General features: G+C 33.7%; 1 protein-coding gene across 1 annotated transcript in view; it reads left to right on the forward strand.

Moving 5' to 3' along the window:
* The first annotated feature begins 10,750 nt into the window (after nucleotides 1-10,750).
* Nucleotides 10,751-23,940, forward strand: part of LOC101897720 (protein argonaute-2) — a 37,421-nt gene continuing 24,231 nt past the window's right edge. The window contains exon 1 of the mRNA XM_005175251.4: nucleotides 10,751-11,144. The gene's annotated coding sequence lies outside the window, so the exon portion shown is untranslated. The remainder of the gene's footprint in view (nucleotides 11,145-23,940) is intronic.

Raw genomic sequence — 23,940 nt, forward strand, 5'->3', positions numbered from 1 at the left:
ACAAAATTGAGATAATTAAATTAATTAATTCATTTAAAAATGAAGCTAAAATCCTTAAAATAGCGAATATTGGCAGGTATCTTTACATGGGATCTTTACGAAGATGGGGGACCTGTATGAAGAATTTTCTTTCATAGGAGGTAGTATCCTGTATGAACTTCGAATAACATATTTGAAACAATTCGCTGGCTTAGGCCATCGGCTGGCTCCTTCGTAGAAGAGCAAAGGAGTTTTAGGTTGATTTAGTTCTATTTTGGAACTTTTTTTCGAAGAAGCCAGTCGATGACTTAGGCTGGAAATACATAAAACGCTTTTTTGAATGGCTTTAGTCATCGGCTGGCTTCTTCGTAAATGAACAAAGGAGTTTTAGGTTGACCTAGTTCGATTTTGGCCCTAGGCTCCTTTGTTCATTTCCGAAGAAGCCAGCCGATGACTTAAGCCAGCCAAATATGCGCTTTATGTATTTCCAGCCTTAGGCCAGTCAAAAAAGCATATTATGTATTCTAACCTTTAAGTCATCAGCTGGCTTCCTCGTAAAAGAACAAAGGATTTTTAGGTTGACTTAGTTCGATTTTGGAACATAATTTATGCATGTTCGCCCCACGCTTCTTTGTTCTATTACAATTAAAAAGGTAAACTCATTTCAAATAATTTACCGTGGGAAATTTTAATCCATACAATGGATTTATAAATATACGTTTTGACAATTAGACGTTTTCAAATGACTAATTTTGAAAAAATTGTAAACATATGATTGCATGTCTTTACCTTCGAAATTCTACCAAGCGTCATGTTCATAATTTGAATTCGTGGTAGAAGAGTAAAGATTGTCGCATCGACACAGCTGCGGGGACAGTGAATTGTCAAACCAATTTTGGATTGAAAATTTTCAATGGAAAATTATTGAAATTCGTGAAATCTTTTGCAAAAAAATACATGTCATAATAACCTAAAATACATGTCATAATAATCTAAAAGTGTACTTATTTTTGGCTAATATTTTTTTTGTCACAATGTTCCCAAGCTTTGATGCATCTACCTGTATTCTTCTGCCATAGACATTACCTTTGAAATTCTACCACGCATCAAGTTAATTATTTAAATGAAACAATTAAATAGTTCAAAAGCCAATATGAACATGGCATTAAACAACTAACAAAGCATGGTAGAAGAATATAGGTAGACGCATCGACACAGCTGCTGAGACAATGAATTGTCAAACCAATTTTGGAATTGAAAATGTTGAATGAAAAATTATTTAAATTTGTAAAAATTGTTGAAAACCCCGAATTATAATAACCTCCGAATGACGTCGTATAAGAAAACATATAAAAATCTACTTAAATTTAAAAAAAAACATTTGAAATTTAACTCTCCCAAGCGTTGATGCATCTACCTGTATTCTTCTGCCATGTAACAAAGTAAAGCAAATTAAGGCCCCAATTGAATTGTCGCCTTATTGCCCAAACTTTATTGCGTTCAGCAATTTCTTTACACTAGCGTCAAATACATTTCCATATGTTTGCCAAAAGCTTCTCGTTTACATACACACCAATGCATCTGTTTATGTATCTATCAAGTACTGGAAAAGAGCGCGAGCGAGAATAAAACAGAAAATAAAACAGTTTGTCAACATCAATAAAGTCATACTCCCATCCGTACACCTACCTAACAATATGGCGTTATCTACCCTTTTCGCACCCATACCCAGGCGAAATAACAATAACAAGAAAAACAACAATTACTGTTTACTGTCTGCACGCAATGCAAAGTAAATTGCGAAACTTCAACAACAGATTGGCAATGAATAGTGGCGCTATTAAGCATGTATTTTTGTCCCCCAGTCAGTCTACAGAATATATGAAAATATTTAACAATAGTATTACAGACATTTATACATACCACTTATTGCACTATTTTTAATGTTCTTTCATGCTTCAATAGGACTTTTAAGAAACTGCGTCCTGATACTGAGTACTCAATACCTTTAGTTTTCACCGGTCAATTTCTTTCAAGGCCCCCATTCACCTAATACCTGTTCAACTTCGACGCCTTTTACATTTATCTACAGATGTACATACATTCTCCCTCCCCAATGTATCGCAAAGATACATTGTTGTATACAAAACAAAATGAAAAAGTCTCTCTGTTGTATATATCGCGGCAAATCAATATAATGGAAAAAGGAGAAGAAAAAAAAACTTCATTTGCAGAAATGAGAGTGAGAGTTTTTATATGTATTCGAAAGGGGTTGCCAAGTTTTGAAGAAATAGTCATTCAGAGGGATTTAATTAAATTTAAATAAATGATTTTTTTTCCTCAAATTCAATTCTATATATTTTCACACAAAAAACAAGCAAAACTTTTGATTAACTAATATTTTCTTGATGAAAATAGGGCTCGCTGTGATCGAAAATGTACATATGTACTTATGTATTCCACCAATAAAATGTCGTCCATGTATCAAACGATGTCTGCAAAAATTAGCATTACATATGTAAAAAACATATCGTCTGACGAAGCCATAAGGTGAGAATACATAAAAAGCTTTTTTGGTTGACTTAAGGTGGGAATACATAAAGCGCTTATCTGGTTGGCTTAAGTCATCGGCTGGCTTCTTCGGAAATGAACAAAGGAGACTAGGGTCAAAATCGAACTAAATCAACCTATAACTCCTTTGTTCATCTACGAAAAAGCCAGCCGATGACTTAAGCCAGCCAAATATGCGCTTTATGAGTTCCACCCTTAAGCTGGGAATACATAAAGCGCTTATTTGGCTGGCTTAAGTCATCGGCTGGCTTCTTCGGAAATGAACAAAGGAGCCTAGGGCCAAAATCGAACTAAATCAACCTAAAACTCCTTTAATCATCTACGAAGAAGTCAGCCGATGACTTAAGCCAGCCAAATATGCGCTTTATGTATTTCCAGCCTTAAGTCATTGGCTGACTTCTTTGTAAAAGAATAAAGGAGTGTAGAGTGAGTAGGTATAAAAACGCAAAATGCTTTTACAAAGAAGTCCGCCGATGACTTAAGCCATTCTAAAAAGATCTTTTTGCACTTACACCTTTGTCATATTTTGGACTTTTTCGGTCTTTAATTATACATTTTTACATATTATCTTTTTGATCATCGTCTAAAATTTTAATAACTTTTCATTCAGTTTTGCATGCTACCAAAACATCCCTTCTAATAAACAAAATGTTCTTCTTCCTCCCGATTTCGGGTTAAAACTCAAAATGTTATACGAATTAAGGTGAAAATACATGAAACGCTTTGTTGACTCGCTTAAGTCAACTGCTGGCTTCTTCGAAAACGAATAAAGGAGTGTAGGGCAAGAATCGAACTATCCCAAACTAAAACTCCTTTGTTCCTCTACGAAGCAGCCAGCCGATGACTTAAGCAAGTCAAAAAGGCGATTTATGTATTCTTACCTTTAATCCACATAAGAGGCAGATCTTAATCTGGATTTTTTCAATAAATTTTACTATACAAAAAAAGATCCTCTTTTACACTCGATGAGGAATCTACATACTAACGGAAGGCATCACTGGGTTTTTACATTGGTACACTCCAAAGTCGCAAATGTGTCCGCAATGGCGTTGTTTATATTTTTACATATTATATTTAACAATAATAAATAACATAAAATTGTATTCTCTTATGATAATTCATTGAAATATGAATTATTTTCCTCGCAAATGGTCACATAGCTAAAAAATATGTGAACAGAAAAAATATACAGGCTGAGATAAAAAACTGCCACAAAGTCAAACGCTATAATTTTTACATATTTTTTTTTTAAATTTTATTGAGTGAAAGCAAAATATGTCGGAAATAGCAACAAATTTTAGAATAAGTTTAGATTTGTTCGAATTGGTCACCTTTGGCATGAATTATTGCCTTCAAACGGCCAATGAAACCACACATACGCCGCCCGAATGTGGCTCTGCGGTATTTTGTCCCATTGCCGGCGAAGCGCTTGAGGTGATCGACACTTTGGTATTTTTTAGTTCCAACATTGCTTTCCAAAATACAAAAATCCAACGAATTTGTATCCGGAGATTTTGGCGGCCATTGTGCGCTGGAAATAAAGCGAGGAACCTAATTTTGTAACCATTCTTGGGTTGCGTGTGCTGAATGCGATGGTGCTGAGTCTTGTTGGAATGTCCAAGGTCTGCGGACAAAATGTTTGCGAGCCCAGGGCTTTAATACAGAATATTATCGCGATAATATTCGATATTTATTCATTTATACCACGTTTAATACGTGCGGAGAGCTACCATCGGCTGATGTTTGCGAGCCAGGGCTTTAATACAGAATATTATCGCGATAATATTCGACATTTATTTATTTATACCACGATTAATACGAGCGGAGAGCTACCATCGGCTGGTATGGCGGCCCATCACCATGGCCGGCGCTTGAGTTCTGGTGGCCAACCGAAGGTGCACATTTTTAGCTGACCTCTTTGGCAAGTAAAAATGATCATTTTGTTTGTTTACAATCTGCTGGACAACGAATGTTTTCTCGTCGAAGAAAACCAAATTCGGCCTACTACTACTTTCGGCCAAGGGAAGCAACTCTTTAGCTCTTTTGAGTCTATTTTCTTTCTGTTGCGGTGTAACCGAGCACATTTTTCAATATTTGTTGAATGGAATATATAATTAGCTCACGAGCCACTGCGACGCGGGTTTCGATCAAATCGCTTTACTTTTCGAACCATTTCTGCTGATGTTGCTGTTTTCTTCGGTGGTAGTAGACACAAGAGATTTATTCACATTTAAATGCTGGAATGCTCTAACGATAGCCACTTGTGGTTTTCCAGCGAAATATAAAGAAATCACACTATCACGCTTAATTTCCATATCGAATAACTTTTTTTTGGAAAATTCTCACCAAAATGCGCTTTGTACGCTTGTAAACAATATAATGGGGAATCACTGGAATAATTTTAACAGTTGTCGGACGAGTGGCTTAGAAATGACAGCGGTCTGAATTTGGTTGCAGTTTTTTTATCTTACCCTGTATGTTTACAATTTTTTCAAAATTATTCATTTGGCAACATCTCATTGTTCATTTAAAAATCAGAGATCTAAGCAGGAAAATTTGACAATGTAAATTACAAAAAATTCAGAGATGAAAATGCTTATTTGAAATGACTTTACCTTCTTCATTTTACCATGGGACAAAATTTGAGAATCAAAAGCCGAAGGCAAGTATCGTAAAGGTGGGAATACATAAAGCGCTTATCTGGCTGGCTTCTTCGGAAATAAACAATGGAGACTAGGGCCAAAATCGAACTAAGTCAACCTAAAACTCCTTTGTTCATCTACGAAGAAGCCAGCCGATGACTTAAGCCAGCCAAATATGCGCTTTATGTATTTCCACCCTAAGGTCTGACAGTCGACTTTTGTTTTAGATACACATGCCTAGTAAAAAAATACTGTTCGGTTCCAGAACTGCAAGAAGATAAAACTTTTTACAACGATAGCCGACTTTTCCGATTTATTTTATTGAACAAAGCAACCGAGTTTATGACCGAAGATGAATTCTTCAATAACCTATAAGTTTCCTCAAATATTCGCTTATAGGAATCCATTATTATTTCAGGAATATACTGTTTACATTGGTAACCCTCAATTGGCATTGTCAGAGAGCAAAAAATCCAATGTTATTGTTTTGCAAAGCCTACTCGTTTCTATGTGTTTGTGTGCGGAGAGTATCTCAAACGTGATGGTTGCCGACATTGTTTGCGTGTGTGGAGCGGCGGCCAAAATGTTTGTTTTTTAGCAAATGTATTGGACTTTTTCGGTTAAAACGCAATAAACCTTGAAGGAGGCATACGCAAACAACACACAGAAATATTAATAACGGCATATATTTTGCGCTCGGATCAATTTTAATTTATCCAAAGGAGAAATTTATTACAAAAAAAAAAAAAAAATTAATTAAATTAAATTAAATTACCTGAGAAAAATGCAAATGAAAAATAATTTCATTAATTAAGCAAAGAGCGAGAAGAGAGAGAAATTTATTTCATATGCAAAATAAATGATTCCAAAGTGTTGTGTTTTTTTTTTCGTTGAACCTCATAACAAGTTCACATTAAATATTTATTTATTTGTGAATAATTTTTGTCGTTACCCATCATCAAGTGCGTGCCTGTGTGTGAGTGTGCCGATATTTGTTTGTATATCTCTCTGTGTACCTAACTATATATGCAATGCAATTCAAAATAAATATGGCTTAAAAAATAAATAATTAAATGAATACCGAAAATAAAAAATCATAACAACATCAGTAGTTGGCAGCGAAGTACCAGCGTCAACGACTCAACTCATGTACACACAACACATTCGCGGTTTTATCCATCCCAGTGGTTTGAAGAGCTTTCTGCCGCTGTGTGAGTGAGAGAGTGCGTTCGGTTACTGTGTTCTTTTTTCTTGTTTTGTGTGGTGTATTCCAAGCTTTGCCGTTGATTTATTGTTTTGCAATTTGAAGAGTTAAACAAAACAAAAAAATTAAAAGAGTGCGAAAAAAAAAAAAAAAACAACAGAGTGAGCTGAACAGTGTATGCCGCCAAATACCTGCAAACCACCACACTCGTCGTCGTCATCATCCTCTCTCTCTTGGAGAAGTTTGTTGTTTGTGCGTCTCATTTGTGCAATTCTCTGTTTTGCTGCTCTGCTTTGCATTGAGCTGTGGTGGGGTAGATGTAGTTTGTTTTGCTGTGTTTTTTTTTTTTTTAATTTTATTTCAAAATTATACTTGATTACATATGTACATACACACTCGTTCATACCAACACGTAATGAAATAAAATCTCTTTAATAAAGATAAACAACGTTTGGCATGCTCGTCTTGAAAGAATTTCAATTTTATTTAAAAAGCTTTAAGACGAGTCTTATAAGAAAAACCTGAAGGATTCTTGATAGGCGAGTAGAAGGGGATCTTTAATGCGGCTGATATGCGTTCTTTATAGACTGCCGAAGGATACCTTCCAAAACAGTTCTATCCATTAACAAATATTCCTGACTTCAGACTAGAGATATTTACAAATTCGAAAACAAGAATCGACCTTTTTTCGATGAGATTTTTCGATGTGTAGTTCTGTAAAACAAATGAAATGATCATTTTTTTACTTATTGGTGGACATTGTCAAAAGAATAGAATATAAAAATTTATAATGTGTCTGAAAAAGAAAATTTGACTAAAATCCCAAGACCTCAAAATCGAACTGTACTAATTAATACGAAACATTGCTAGATTGAACTCTTAACTTATGTATAACAATAAATTATAAAAAATGATTACAAGAAGTCACCTTATAGACTTTACAACGCCAAAAGCTTCAATGAAAAGTCGACCTACATATCCCTTCTTCAAAGAAGACCAAAGAAGTGTCAAGATAGGACAAGACGGAGTAAAAATATTGCAACCCTGTGAAAATACCTCAGTTGTTACGATATTATAACAACATAGTTTCCAATGTTAGCGGATTTAAACCGCTAAGGCAAAATTCAATTTTTTTGGAAAGGTCTATAAAATAAAATTTTGAAACCAAAATTTTTAATTTTTGAAAATTTTATTTGTTATTCGTTTCTGTAATTGTGGTTTTTATATCAACATGTCTCGGCCATGAGCTGTTACTCTATGTATTAAAGATACAAACCATTTGCTCAACATGCATTTTGTCTAGTCTTTACCATTTTAGATCTTTGAGAAGACTCAATAGTTCAACTTGGTAGAAGAATACAAGTAGATGCATCAACGCTTGGGAACATTGATATGTCAAAATTTTTTAAATGTATTGATTTTTATATAAGTTTTCTTACAAAACACAGATCGGGGGTTGTTATGATATGCATTTTCCAAAATTTTTTACAAAATTTCAATAATTTCTCATTCAATACAGTTCATTGTCCCAGCAGTTTTGTCGATGCGAATACCTGTATTATTCTACCATGAGTTCAACATAGCAGTAGCTTCGCGTTAGAGGCACCAAAGAATGAGTCCTAAAGGCTCTATCAGACGATATGTTTTTTTACATATGTAGTGTCAAATTTTGCATATGTAGAATTTACGCACATCGTGTGATACATGCCAGACATTTCAGTTGTTAAATACACGAGTGAAGTACATATGTGGGTTTATTTGTCTAGATACGCTTTAACAGGATATAAATGTCGCTCAGCGTTTGTTTACGTATACATAAATAACCGAAAATTAATGCAAAAATGGTAGCAAAACAGTTAATATGGAAACAAAACAGTTGATGCTGAAAATAAGTGTTTATTTTTACACGTAAAAACCCAATTTTATTTTTTTTGTTATCATTTAAATTCAAAATGTCAACAGGGCCTTTGTGGAAACATTTGAGACTTTGGAGAGTACCGCAGTATAAATGTAAAAACCAAGTGATGCTTTCTTTTGGTGTGTAGATTTCGCACCGGATTTTAAATAAATCCCATTGTGAGAGAATCTATTTTTTATGATAAAACTGGTTGAATAAATCCGGATTAAGCAAAAAATCCTGATAATGTGGGATAGTCCGTATACAATTTTGTATCTAAACGCGCGATTATATACTTTTAAAAACCAAAAGATGATTACTCAAAAGTCGACTTACATATCCCTACTTCAAACTAGATCAAAGACCAGATATTAAATGATTCGAAATATTCTGCAATTGCTTTTCTGGATATGCTACGTTTATCATTAAAAGCATCCAAGGATGAATCCCACGCGTGAAGCTCTAAAAGCCATGCTTCTGGACGCCTAAATATTAGGAATTGGTTTTCTTATTGGATAAAATCATATGTATAAATCCCAGATATAAACAACCAGCCACCATGGGAAACTTCATACAGGAAGAAAAATATGAATTTCAGCATTAAAAATGTCAAAACTCAATATTTTTGCAATAAATTTAATAGAGCATCAAGACTAGTTTACACATCAAGTAACAATCATAAGAAAAATCATTTGCTCACGTTTAAGTTCAGCATTTTTGGAGCAAACGCTTAAGGCGAGAATACATAAAACGCTATTTTGAATGACTTAAGTCATCGGCTGGCTTTTTCGTAAAGGAAAAAAGGAGTTTTAGGTTGAATTAGTTCGATTTTGGCCCCAGGCTCCTTAAATTGAATAATTTTACATTCAAAAATTGGTTTGACAGTTCATAATCCTAGCAGCTGTGTCGATGCGACTACATGTATTCTTCTACCATGGGCGTGTCCCACAGTTTAAAAAAGAAAATCATGGTATAATCAGAAAAGCAGCATCATGTAGTCATAAAGCGAGTTTACATAATCCGTAAGACGTCTTGAGTTAAAAATTATGGAATTAATTTTAATTTTTGAAAATATGACACATGATTTCCAAATATAAAAAAGGCTTGCCATTACTGGTTTAACACTGGAGTCTTCTCCTTTAATTTCGCCATGAGATATTGTGAAGATTTTGGCCACTTTTTCAGCCGATTATTTTGGAGTTCTTATCGTTGATTAATTTGAACCGATTTTCCCTATATGATATTTAAAAAAATTGCAAAGCTAATAGATTCTTGCAGGTTTTGGAACCGTGTAATATTTTCGCACAACAAACAAACACTTTTAATTAAATTATATTTTTCCGATGAAAATAGGGCTCGCAGTGATCGATAAAGCACATATGTACTTCACTCATGCATTTCACAACAGAAACGTAGACTATGCATCACACGATAGGTGCAACGTTTACATATGGAAAATTTGACATTATATATTTAAAAAAACATTTCGTCTGATAGAGCCTTTAATATTAACATTGTTAATTATACTGCTGTTGAAATTTTCCAAACCTCGTTTGCCTATAAGTGGGCGTTTTTATGTCTGTCATTCTTGTTGTTGTAATTCGATGCAAAAACACGACAACGAACGAGCCGTCGAATCAGAGTCAACAAACTGAAAACATATAAAAAAAAAAAAACATAAATGTAATCATTTCAATATACCACCCCATCTCTCACCGCCTGTTCCGGCACACGCCGATGGCTCTGTCTGCTAAAATTTCTAAATGGTTTATGATAACTTTAAAACCTTTTAGTAAAAATAACAACCAACGAACCAACCCAGCCAACGATATCCTCACCAGTGGACTGTCACTGTCAACAACAATAACATGAGCACTATCATATCGTCGTCATCATCACCATCATGAATAACGTAAAGAGGGATTATTTTTAAAACATGTATATTGGTAGCCAACCCATTCATGCGGAAATGGACTAAGTGGAGAAATTTCAAATATATTACAAAATACTGAGGATAAATGATAGAAAAAATAATGGTAGAATTATCAAGGGAATCACATGTTTACAATATTTTCAAAAAAAATGTTCTTTGAGAATATCTCATTTTCAAAATCTATTGTATATACCAACAAAAACAGAGATGGAAACCTGTTTCCAATGCAATTAAATTTGATAAATTAAATTAAATTACAAAAAAAAAAAAAAAAAAATACAGAACTAGATATCCCTATTTCAAACCGGACTATCTTAAAATATATTTACCATGCAGAAAATTAAGTAGTTAAATCGTTTTTTTTTTTTCTTAATTTATGGACTTAATCCTGTTTGATTTATATTGAACGCTTTTTTTTGCATTTAAGTTATCTAAGCGTAAACAAGTATTCAATGGGTACATACATGCAAGTCTACAGATATCCCATCACATGCATCCACACACACACAGCTATCCATCCAGCACGGACACCACAATTAATTTGCCAACTCCAATCGTATCAATGAACAACAACAGCAATAACATTCATTGTGAAAAATAAAATCCAAAACAACAAAAACTACACTTTCGTTTCGATGAAGCAAGTGTCAAAGTGAAACGAAGCATAATGTCAGCGTCAATAATTTCGAATACCACTCTCAGTGAAATGAAAACCAATTTTTGTGCCGGTATATTTCGAGATAATAGTGTTTTGAAATAAGTAAAGAATCAAAAAATCAATTATTCATAAATCAAATTGGTGTTTTACACAAAACAATCGAATATCAATTGGATATTTAAATATATATAGGAATACATTAAAACGGACACCTTCATTGGATTACTTACCGCTTAAGTGTCCGGGATCAACTAAAAAAGGTAAGATTGAAAGAAGGAGATATATTGGAGCTCTTTATAGAATGTTTAGAGTTGATTATTTTAATGACTCATAGTATATTTACATTAGAGCCTAACTTCGGGTTAATCTCCTTTATAGGTTTTTTTGACGTATAAGCCATGGTTTTTGAAGCATAGTCATGTATTAGAATAAAATGCACGTGAAAAACTATTACTAGAACTTGTTTTAGTGACTTTTTACGCCAAAAGCCTATTAATCTAAAGTCGACCTACATATCCCTGTTTCAAACCAGACCAAAAACACAGGCCGCTTATTACATCTTTCCGATAGATAAAAAGTGATGTCGGACGCATAAAGTATTATTTAAGTATGAACTGTCCAATAAGCAAAAGGTCAGACCATCTTCCCTTTATGTTTTAACGTAAAGTTTACCGAATTCATGTTGCCATATTTTTCTTGATAATATGGCAATAACAGCAAAATTTATTTAAATAAAAAAATGAATAATCGCAAATCGTTTATTTTATATTGAAGAATTGATTTATAAATTTATTTCACGAAATTATTTACAAATTCACATTTCGTTTATTATTTTTAAACTAAAATGAAGATGCCATTGTGAAAAAAATGCAGTGAATACCAGTTACTTTTAAAAGGCTTGCCATATCTCTGCAAAAAATGGATATATTTTAAAGGAAAGATGTAAGATGAGAACCCGATAATGTGAATTTTATACTTTTCCTAAAGTATGGGATAACAAAAGGACTATAAAAAAAAATATATAAAAACGGGCATAGAAGTGTAAAGATAGGACAAGACATTGTCAAAAAATGGCAACCCTGTGAAAATACCTCAGCTGTTTCGATATCATAACAACATAGCTACCAATGTTAATTGATTTAATCCGCTTAGAAATACATACGTACTCTTTCGACCACAGTGATCCCTATTTTCCTGTTGTTTTCACGTTAAAAATTAATCCACGTGGTAGAATCAAGGAGTTAAAGTCATGCAATCGTATGTTTACAAATTTTTTCAAAAATTATTCATTTGACAACATCTCATTGTCAAAATTTGTATTTATGAATCCATTGTACATACACAAATTAGAGATGGGAACCTGTTTTTATGTAGAGATGGGTATGCTTATTTGAAATGATTTTACCTTCTTTATTTTACCTGGTTATCCATTTTATTAGTTTTTTTTATTAAAATATTTTTTAATACTTAATAATATAATTAATGTAAATAAAAAACATATGCAAAGATTTGATAGCAAAAACCATGAGTAAAATAACAATTTTGACATACGGAAATACACATAGATAATAAAAGTGACAGCACATATGTAAAACCCATTCCGTCTGATAATGTGTCTATATTTTGTCACAAACAGATAAAAGTGAGTTATAGATACATTTTGAAAGTTTGTTTTACGCAAAGGCTTATATTCCTGCATGACAAAATAACAGAGGTAGTCTCATTTACTAAATCGGATATGGCAATCCTTTTCCAACGAGCTTGACCTTGTCATTTTTCAAATAAAAAATATTTTGACATCTGTAATATTTTGGTATGACGAGTGGCAATTTACATTCTATCGTCATTTTTCAAATAAAAATGTTTTCATATCTGTAATTGTTACGTATGACGAGTGGCATTCTAATCTACTTACGAGTCCGTTCATACCACCAAGTTCATGGTACGTAATTCGTTCTCTATTGGTTGTTCGACCCTTAATTATTAAATATGTTCATAATTCCACACAATTCCATTGAAAACACGGTATAACTGCTAACAGCCATCGTTGATATCAATCGATTTTATTTTTCTCAAGAAATCGATGTAGCAACAATTCAATTCTTAAAAATGAAAACTAAAAACAAAATAATGATGACAAGGACAACCGTGAGTGACATGTTATACACGAATACTTCGAATACCATGGAACACAGACCACAAATTCATAAGTATGGTGGATAACAACAGTTGCGCAAGGCATGAAAATGGAATGAAAACATCAATAACTTCGCCAGAAGTATAATAAATACTTGAAGTGTACATTGTGGCAGACATAAATAAAACGAGGATATTTCCAGTTAGTCAGTCAGCCAGTTATGCGTGTGTTTGAGAGAATCAAAACAAATAGGGTGAACCCAAGAGGAAAACATTTTACAGAAATGTGCAAAAATAGGAAGTCCTCTTTTAAGGGATTATCAGACGAAATGGGTTTTACATATGTGCTGTCATTTTATTATTATACATATGTATTTCCGTGTGTATTTCAAAATTCTCATTTTACATATGACTCTTAATTTGTGCTATTAAACATTCGCATATGTTTTTTTTATTTCCTTTGATTGCATTTGGTCTGCTCCAGAACTGCTAGAATGTAAAACTTTTTACTACGATAACTGATTTCCTCTTTATGATATCCAAGAAAATTGTAAAAATAATCGATTCTTGGTGGTACTGGAAGGGAGCAATTGTGATTACATTTATTTTTTTTTTAAACTTATAACTCTTTATGATTGACTTTTTACTGCTATTTTAAATAAAATTAATAAAACATAAGAAAACAAACAACACATTTTATTATATTTTTCTGATGAAAATAGGGCCCGCTGTGATCGAAAAGGTACATATGTACTTTACTCATGTATTTCACAACTGAAATGTCGTCTATATATCACACGATATGTGCATCCTCTGCATATGGAAAAATTGGTATTACATATGTAAAAATATTTCGTCTGATAGAGTCTTAAGCGAGGGAATAAGATGTTTTACAAGCGTAGTTCACATCAAATGATTTATCTTTAAGATATACCGTCAAAGTCTGCATAAGAGTCCAATCCAAGACTTTAGTTTTCTCCTGCTCCATGTAACAAACGGTCGTTTTTACCATAGTAAATCTGGCACGAATTCAAATTATTTTAAATAAAAAAATAAAATAACAGGAAAGAAACATTCAAATGAAAAATTTTATAAACGAAATATTATTATAAAGGTTCTTCCGATATTCGGTATTTTGACGATTTAAGACATCGTTTCTAACGGAATTACTTAAAATTCTGTTCATGGCCGTGATGGCATCCCGATACAATAAGGAGGTATAACAGCTTTGTAATAATCGTTATTCAATATTTTCCTCATTTGTTTATTTGTTATTCAATATTTTTCTCATTTTTTGTTTTTTTAATCAATATTTTCCTCGTTTGATTATTTGTTATTCAATATTTTCCTCATTTGCTTGTTATTCAATACTTTCCTCATCTTTAAAATCGGTTAAACAGCGGGGAAAATTATTTAAATACCTGGACTTTCTTTCAATAATATGATCTAAAAAGTTCTATCTTTTAACTCCATGGCTAAACAGTCGAAAAGCTTTAATGCGCGTCTTGCAATGTGCGCGTCTTCCAATCAATGAATTTGAAAATATTCTGTTATTATTTTTCAAAACAATAAATACATACACAAAATTGGCAGAAGTCGGGTACACTTAGAAAACAATTGTAATCAGTAGCTCTACCTTACCTTTTTATTGTACCATGCGATATTCGGTATTTTGATGAGTGAAAACAATTTTTTTGCAGAAGTGACGAATACTGGAATTTTGGCATTTAGAGACATATTTTTACATGAGTTGAGGTGAGAGTACAAGAAAAGCCCTCTTGAATGGCTTAAGTCATCGGCTGGCTTCTTCTAAAAGAACAAAGGAGCACAGGGCCAAAATCGACCTAAGTTAACCTATAACTAATTTGTTCCTCCACAAAAAAGCCAGCTTTACCTTTACTTTCCAAATTGTGGAGGGTATAAAAAGTTCCGCCTGGCCGAACTTAACTGTTTCTTTATTTGTTTTATTTCATATTCCATTAGATCCAGGAATGTATTTTTCAAGGGTTTATATCACTTTTATTGTCAAGTGAATAAAGAATCCTAAGGACAACTGAATGGCAAATCCTAAAAACTCTCAACATAAATTGTAGCCATTTTTTAAGCCGAAACTCCAATTTTCCACACTGCTGGTACCCTGTTATGTTAAATTTACGAAACGACAATAACAATATCATGTTATTGAGTAGCAAATGCCATTTATAACTCTCCCTTTTTACCGGTCAAAACACACACATACACACAATGACTCGAAGCACATAGACTTCGTATTGGCTTTGCACTTATACACAACTGACATCGTGCCAAGTAATGCCAGGCAAAAGCCAACAACAAAAAATAGGTATAATCTATAAATTTTACTTTGTAACAATCCGGACAATTTGAAACGGAGAAAGTTTCCAGAACTTTGATGGCGAGAGAACGAAGCCGCCCACCGCCATGCGAACAGCTGGTAGGGTAATATAAAAACAAACAGTAAAGTTTGTTTTGTTGAGCAGCAGAACAGTTGAACTTTCTCTGTGTGACAACAGGGTGGTTTAGGTGTCATTCATGGGGTGGTTTATGTGTTGAGCACACCAAGGCAGTAGCAGAGAGAGAGAGAGAAAAGCTCTTGTTTTGCTTTGCAGTCCAAATGTCTGTCTGGCTGCTAATGAATTGTTTATTCTTTTTTTTTTTTCAAATGTGTGTAGGATGGCAGACTTTGCTGGTATGTATGTATGTTTAGTTGTCCTTTCTCCAACCTAAACCTACCTCAAACTCTTAAGAATTGCACCCATACATATGAACATAGTAATAATAATCTAGAATTTCATCACTCACATCTATAATTTGTTACTGGAATAATATTATTAGATTATACGAAGGAAATTGATTTTGTAACCCCGCCGGCAGCATAACAGCTTCTATATGGCTGTAAAGTGAGACTGAGGGTTTTTTAATATTAATATAGCAGACTAGAAATACGTGTTTATACACGACTCATAAATCGTCTTTAAATAGGCAGACAAGTCGTCTTCATAGGCGATTGACAAGACGTGTTTCTAGATAACTGACAAGGTGTCTTTATAGTCGACTGAAAAGGCGTCGCTATAGAAGTTTCAAATGTGTCTGAAAAGACGAGCAACAATGCGTCTTCAAAAAAGGCCAGGGAAGTCGTTTTATAGGCGACTGAAAAGTTATTTTATAGACGACTGAAAAGTCATTTTATGGACGACTGAAAAGTCATTCTATAGACGACTGAAAAGTCTTTTTACAGACGACTGAGCTCTTATAGACAATTGAAAGGCTCTTATAGACGACTGAAGATGCATCTTTATTTTCAACGGAAAAGACGTCTTTATTGACGACCAGCAAGGCACGTTAATAAGACTATAAAAATGCGTCTTTGTAGACGATGGAAAAGGCGTCTTTATAGACGACTGAAAAGGCATATACAAAGTGAGACGAAAAAACTGCAACCAACTTCAGACTGCTGTCATTTCTAAGCCACTCGTCCGGCAGCTGTTAAAATTATTCCAGTGACAGCACATTATATTGATTACAAGCGTACAAAAGCATTTTGGTGAGAATTTTCCACAAAAAAAGTTATTCGTGATGGAATTCAAGCGTGATAGTACGATTTCTTAATATTTAGCTGGAAAACAACTAGTGGCTATCGTTAGAACACTCCAGCATTTAAATGTGAATAAATCGTTTGTGTCTCGTTAAAGCGACTTGATCGAAACTCGCGTCGCAGTGGCCGAAAAATGGTTTGTGAGCTGCACATATCGCAATATTCCATTCGGCAAGTATTGAAAAATGAGCTCGGGGTAAAGTCATTGAAATTCCAAAAAGTGCAAGAACTTACACTGCAACAGAAAGAAAATAGACTCAAAAGAGCTGAAAATTGTTTCACTTGTCCGAAAGTGGTGAAAGGCCGAATTTAGTTTTCTCCGATGACAAAACATTCGCTGTCCAGCAGTTTGCAGTTTGGGCCCACCCAAGAATGGTTACAGAATGAGGTTCTTCGCTTCATTTCCAGCACATAATGGCCACAAAAATATCCTGATACCAATCCGTTGAACTATTGTAGTATTTTGGAAAGCAAGTTTAGCACTAAAAGTACCAAATGGTCGATCACCTCAAGTATGCGCTTCGCCGGGAATGGGCAAAAATACCTTAGAGCAACATTCGGGCAGAGTGTGACGGTTTCATTGGCCGTTTGAAGGCCATAATTCGTGCCAAAGTTGATCAATTCGAACAAATCTAAAACGAACTTACTCTAAAATTTGATGCTATTTCCTACATTTTTTGCTTTCATTTAATATAATTTAAAAAAAAAATGTAAAAATTATGGCTTTGACTTTGTTGCAGTTTTTTATTTCACCCTGTAATTTTATATATCTTCATACAAACAACACTTTTGATTAAATTATATTTTTCCGTTGAAAATAGGGCTCGCTGTTATCGAAAAAGTACATATGCAATTTACTCATGTTTTCCACAACTGAAGTGTCGTCCATGTATCATGCGATGTGTGACTCTTGGAACATTTGACACAATATATGTAAACAAAAACATATTGTTTTAATAGGGCTATAAACTTTTGTATTTATAGACTACTGAAAAGTCGTTTTTGTTTACGAATTAAAAGACGTCGTTATAGTAGTAGTATGTAACTCAAATGGCATCGTTATAGAGGACTGACAACGCATCTTCATTGATAACGGAAGAGGCACCTTCATTGACAACGGAAAATGCGTTTTTATTAACAACTGAAAAGACATCATTATGGACGACGGAAATTCTTGCTATATTGACGTAAAAGTCAGAATATGTGTGGAATTTCCAAGATCGGAGGTTGCAAACCACCTGTGACGTCGGTAGATAATTCTCACCATACGTTTTAAGTTTTCTTCGAACTACTCGCCCAAGTATGATAATTAATCTACCAGGTTCGGCATCCCATAATGCAGGCAACAAATTCCATAGAAATGAGTGAAAATGTTTTAGGTTATCATTCGGTCGACCACCACTCTCATTTCTAACTTACTTATTTAACTATTAAAATTTGTTTTTCTTTTCTTCCCATCATTCGCCTCCGTTCTTCAGTATCCTTCAAAGGTCAAATAGTTGTGAAATTATTTTTATATATTCCTTTTCTCATTCCACCATCAGCTGTGGCAGCAACTTCCTCTCTTAACATTTAACGCTCTCTCTCTCTCTCCCACACAACACATGTTGCTCTTGTGAGTTTAGTGGAGCTCTTAACCGTTATATATTTCCATTTTGCTAGATGTCTCTCTCGGTGGCATTCTCTTGCAATTGAAAGTTGTATTTTTGTATCTATATATGTAGCTAGATTTGTATAATTCAATTATATATAAGCATCTCTATGTGTGATTAAATTATCTCACAGCTTATTGGACACTTTCTAGACATCGTATTAGTTTGTTCCTGCTCTTCTCCAAATTCGCCTTCTTCACTGTCTGTTTGCATAGCTCGACAGTTTGTTGTGTATCTGGAGGCAGCAGCGGCAGCCCCAAACCGCATTCCCACGTTTGAGCTATGATATCAGCTGCTGCCACCGGCGCCTCTGCCATATGAGAAGCTGCCTAAACGCTCTCCATGACATTGACATTGAAAACCATTGACTTTGTTTCTTTTTTTCGTTTTGTGTTGCCTACCTACTTAAGTTTCGTTAAGATTTTTATGCAAGATACCCATTTTGTATTTTCTTTCGTTTTGTTTTTAAGGTATTCTGCTCGTCTCTTTTTTTGTAAGTTCATCAAGTGAAGTAGCAGTAATCTCTACATTAGGTATTTATTTAATTCTCTTCTTATTGTTTTGCTAAAAACAAAATGTCAAGTAACAGCCATTTTAAAGTGCAGTTAATGCCACTGTGGTGCGTTGAATTCAATACCGAAACCACACAAGTACACAACATTTTAAGTGGTTAGTGTTACATACAACATAATTAAACACGATCATTGTTCAGTCGAAAATGAAGGGGAAGGGGTGAATTATTGGTTGAAGACGAATTTCGTAAACTGGGGCCTGCAAAAATTAACAGGTTGGTTGGTCACAGTGGAAATCTCAATACAACTATTTTGCCAATAATGCCAATAAATTTAAAGGGAAAATAAATGCAAATGTCTTGCCAGTTGTACGCCCTTATCTAAGGAAGAACTGTAAATTTGACAATAAAGGGACATGAATAAACAATTTTTAATAATATTAGATTACCTTTGTAATTGTACCATGGATACAATCACAACAACTCTGAAGCTTGAGTCTTTCAACTTAAATATTTTTTCCTGTTTAGTAAAAAACAATTTCCCGCCATATCTAATGTTTTTCTGGGTGCATATTGTCAAAAGCAGAGACATCTGAAATTTGACATATCTCCCACAATCTCAAAAAAGAGAACTTTCTTAAGTCTCTCTCATTGTGTCATTACTCTTTAGTGGTAATTTGCCGCCATTTTTCTGTTTTTATGTATGTGAAGGAGAAATGTCTGCAACTGCACACATATGCATATCATGTACACCCCCACACAGTAAGTGGCGAAATGCAATGTACCATGGATACAATCACAACAACTCTGAAGCTTGAGTCTTTCAACTTAAATATTTTTTCCTGTTTAGTAAAAAACAATTTCCCGCCATATCTAATGTTTTTCTGGGTGCATATTGTCAAAAGCAGAGACATCTGAAATTTGACATATCTCCCACAATCTCAAAAAAGAGAACTTTCTTAAGTCTCTCTCATTGTGTCATTACTCTTTAGTGGTAATTTGCCGCCATTTTTCTGTTTTTATGTATGTGAAGGAGAAATGTCTGCAACTGCACACATATGCATATCATGTACACCCCCACACAGTAAGTGGCGAAATGCAACAATCGATATGAAAGTGCATTTAGTTATCGTCTATAAATTGTCATCAGACAACAACATGCACCAACAACCACCTACGGTTATTCAGAACATGCATGAATGCATTTTACAATAGGTGTGTTTGTGTAAGCATATGATATATATCGTATGATTGATATCAACAATACTGTTGCCGAACAATAGTGTTGCCGAATTCATGTAAACATTGTAATAATGAATTCAAAATTGTGGAAAAATTAAAAATGAGAGCAAAAATTTTTTGACATTCATACATTTTCACACAATAAACAAACAAAACTTTTGATTAAATTATATTTTTCGATTAAAATAGGATTTTTTGTGGTCGAAAAAGTACATACGTACATAGCTAATTTATTTCACGCCTGATATGTCGCCCATGTATCACACGATGTGTGCAGCTTCTACTTATGGAAAATTTGACAATACATATGTAATATCCTGATAGCAGCTTAAGAATTGCCACTAGCATCAACTGATCGAAAAATAGCCGTTTTTGTCGATGTGAAAATGTTCAAAATTTTAAGTGATGAGAGAAGTGGTTATAACTTAGTTGAATTTACTTCGAAGTAACATTTTCCTGCAGCTAGGAAAGGTATAAAGATCGACAATACCACGTCTTAATGTTTTTTAAATACTTTTCATCCCGCATTTTCAATTGAATCGGCATTAAATTCAATGCAAGAAACCGTCAGTGTAAGTTTCGTTTTGGAACCGAAACCATTCTTATTATTCTGGGGTCGATTCTTAAGGTGAGAATATATAAAATGCTTTTTTGACTGGCTTCTTCGTAGAGAAACAAAGGAGTTTTAGGTTGACCTAGTTCGATTTTGGCCCTGCGCTTCTTTGTTGCCCTCCGATGAAGCCAGCCGATGACTTAAGCCAATTTTAAAGACGTTTTATGTATTCTCACCTTTAAAAAAAACTAAGAGCACGTTTTGACAAAGATATCTACTCTATTTCAAATGCCATTCCCATAGCGTAAACATCACAAAACACATCAATTGAGGACTACACAACAACTAGTAGCACCAAAAATATTTCCTTAAAATTAAGGGTGGGAATACATAAAACGCTTATTTGGCTGGCTTAAGCCATCGGCTGGCTTCTTCGGAAATGAACAAAGGAGCCTATGGCAAAATCGAACTAAGTTAACCTAGAACTCCTTTATTTCTCTACGAAGAAGCCTGTCTAAGATTTAAGCCGGCCAAATAAGCGCTACATGTATTCCAACCTTAAGTTTTTAAAATTTTCATTTTGAATGTTGAAGCCCAAATAAAGAAGAATACAATTCGTATTCCTGAGATAAGGAAAAATTACTATTTTTAAGAGCCAAGGAACGTCGAAAATGATAAATATCTTATTATTTTTGTAAAATATGCCAGTCGTCATACGTAAATATTTTAAATATGAAAAAGCACGATTTAGTTTAAAGAGTCTACCACACATCATGGTAGAAGAAAACAGGTAGTCGCATCGACACAGCTGCTGGGTCAATTAACGGTCACACCGATTTTGGAATTGAAAATATTGAATGAAAAATTATTTAAATTTGTAAAAATTTTTAAGGAATACAGAAACACATAAAAATCCACTCATTTTTTACAAAACATTTTAAAAATATGGACATATCAATGTTTTCAAGCGTAACGCACCCACCTGTATTCTTCTACCATGCCACTAATACAATACAATCAAAAGGTAAGGTAAAGCTGCCAGTTGGTTAAAATTTTTTTCTGAGTGTGTACGAATTCTACCAATTTTGTGTTTGAATTAAAAGGAAAAAATGAATACATTGCAAGACGCGCATTGAAGATATTAACCAGTTTTGTCAGGGAATTTCAAGATTGAACAGTTTGAGTCATATTTTTAAAAGAAAAAATCAGGCACTTCATCAATTTTTCGTGCTATTTAACTTATTTTAAAAATCAGAAAAAATGAAAAAAAGAAAACAGTTGCATCTAATTGCGGATATTTCCTCAGGGCTGTATTTCTGTTCTACCTCCTTATTGTACAATGCTACCACTATTCATGGTAGAAGAATAGAGGTAGATGCATCAACGCTTGGGAACATTGGTATGTCGAATAACTTTTAATGTTTTTTTTCAAATATAAGTAGATTTCTATATGTTTTCTTATACGACGTCATTCGGAGGTTATTATAATGCGCGTTTTTCAACAATTTTACAAATTTAAATAATTTTTCATTCAACATTTTCAATTCCAAAATTGGTTTGACAGTTGACATTGTCCCAGCAGCTGTCTCGATGCGTCTACCTATATTCTTCTACCACGCCACTATTGTTTTTTTTTCATTCATCGTAGAATTAAATTCTTCTTTCTTTGTAGAATTAATTTTGAAAATGTATCATAGGTGGAAACCTGTTTATTATGCAGAGAAATTTAACAATATAAATTACAAAAAATGCAGAGACGGGAATGTGTATTTGAAATTACTTTACCTTCTCAATTTTACCATGTACTTATCGAGAAAGCGCTTATTTTCGTCTCAATAAATACTTGTTTTAATAATTTGGACCTACTCTGCACTTTCTGTAAATAAACGTGAGGGCACATAAGCAGATTGAAGTCTTTGCATGGCATATTTTGTGAATTATCATAATATCCTCGAAACCTGCCGTCGTTTTCCCTTGTAATTTGACATTAACATGCCTAGCCATGATGCCAAGCTTCTTACGAGTATGTACCCCCACCTTTACCTTACCAAATTTGACTTCATTTAAAAAAGGTTCCCATCTCTGATTTGTGTACATACAATGAATTTATGAAATTACATTTTGACAATGAGATGTTAATTTTGAAAAAAAAATGTAAGCATTTAATTACAGGGGGTGACCTTTTTATTTCTACAATGGAAATGAACAATATTTCATGGTACAATGAAGAGAAGGTAGGTCAACTTTGAAAAAATTGCAAGTATAGAGGTCTACAATAAAAAATCAAACAACTTGTTGCATTTATTTTGAATAAATAATTGAAAACCGTGTTAACTAAATGAAAGGTCAACACTTTATTTCAAAATCATGTACTATATATCTTTAAAGGATTATTTCGCTACAAAAACTCTAGATTTTGTCGATGCATACGTTGAAATAAACATTTTGAAAACACCCGAAATTGAATGTTTTCTGAGCAATTTTTTTGTTATTGAAAAGAAAACACATACATAAACAAATAAAGATGACATATTAAGCCAAGAAAATAAAAAAAATGAAAATCATATGGTATCATAGCCCTACCTTGATATCATTTTACCATGCAATATTCTTTCTTTCTTTAACTGTTGTGGTTTTGTAGAACAGCAATTCTGTTATTGTTGGAATTTTGTCAGGAGATATAAATACTTACATTTCACTTGTTTTTTTATAAGGCACATTCAAGCACAAGCATGTTTAAATTGCAGGAATTTTAGAAAGTTATTTTGTTTCACATTCCACAATGCATCTTCGCAATGCCTGAAAATGCAGACACACACACACGTCTTTACCTACAAACATATCGATGAATTACAAAGTACATGCCAAGGTAGATCTGACATTGTGCATGGCCAGTTGTACAGGTTTAGACGTCGATTTCAGCCAGGTTAACTGAAGGTCTTTTCGTACATACATATCTACGTCGGTGTATGCACGCACTGATGATACCTTTCACATGGCTTTAACAATTATCCTTTTTACATATTGCCATCTTTAACCAGTCATTTGTTATGGTTAGCACAACTCCAGTTCGAAGTAATTGAATTGTAAAGATGATGTGGTTAGATGGCATTTCTCTAGATGTGAATGGTTGAAATATTTTTTTTGCGCAATTGAAAAATCATTCGTGACTGTAAAGTTTTTTTTTTCTTAAACAGAAACCGCCTAAAACTCCTTAAATAAACGTTATAGGCATCTCTGACAAAATAGGTCATTTACTACAAATAAGACACTTCCCCACAACAAATAGTTCTATGTTCTGCATCTATCCAAGAATCTTAGTTGTTAGGTCAGCAAGAGCTGTATCACC

Source organism: Musca domestica, unplaced genomic scaffold, assembly GCF_030504385.1.
Source record: "Musca domestica strain aabys unplaced genomic scaffold, Musca_domestica.polishedcontigs.V.1.1 46, whole genome shotgun sequence".
NCBI classification, from domain to species: Eukaryota; Metazoa; Arthropoda; class Insecta; order Diptera; family Muscidae; genus Musca; species Musca domestica.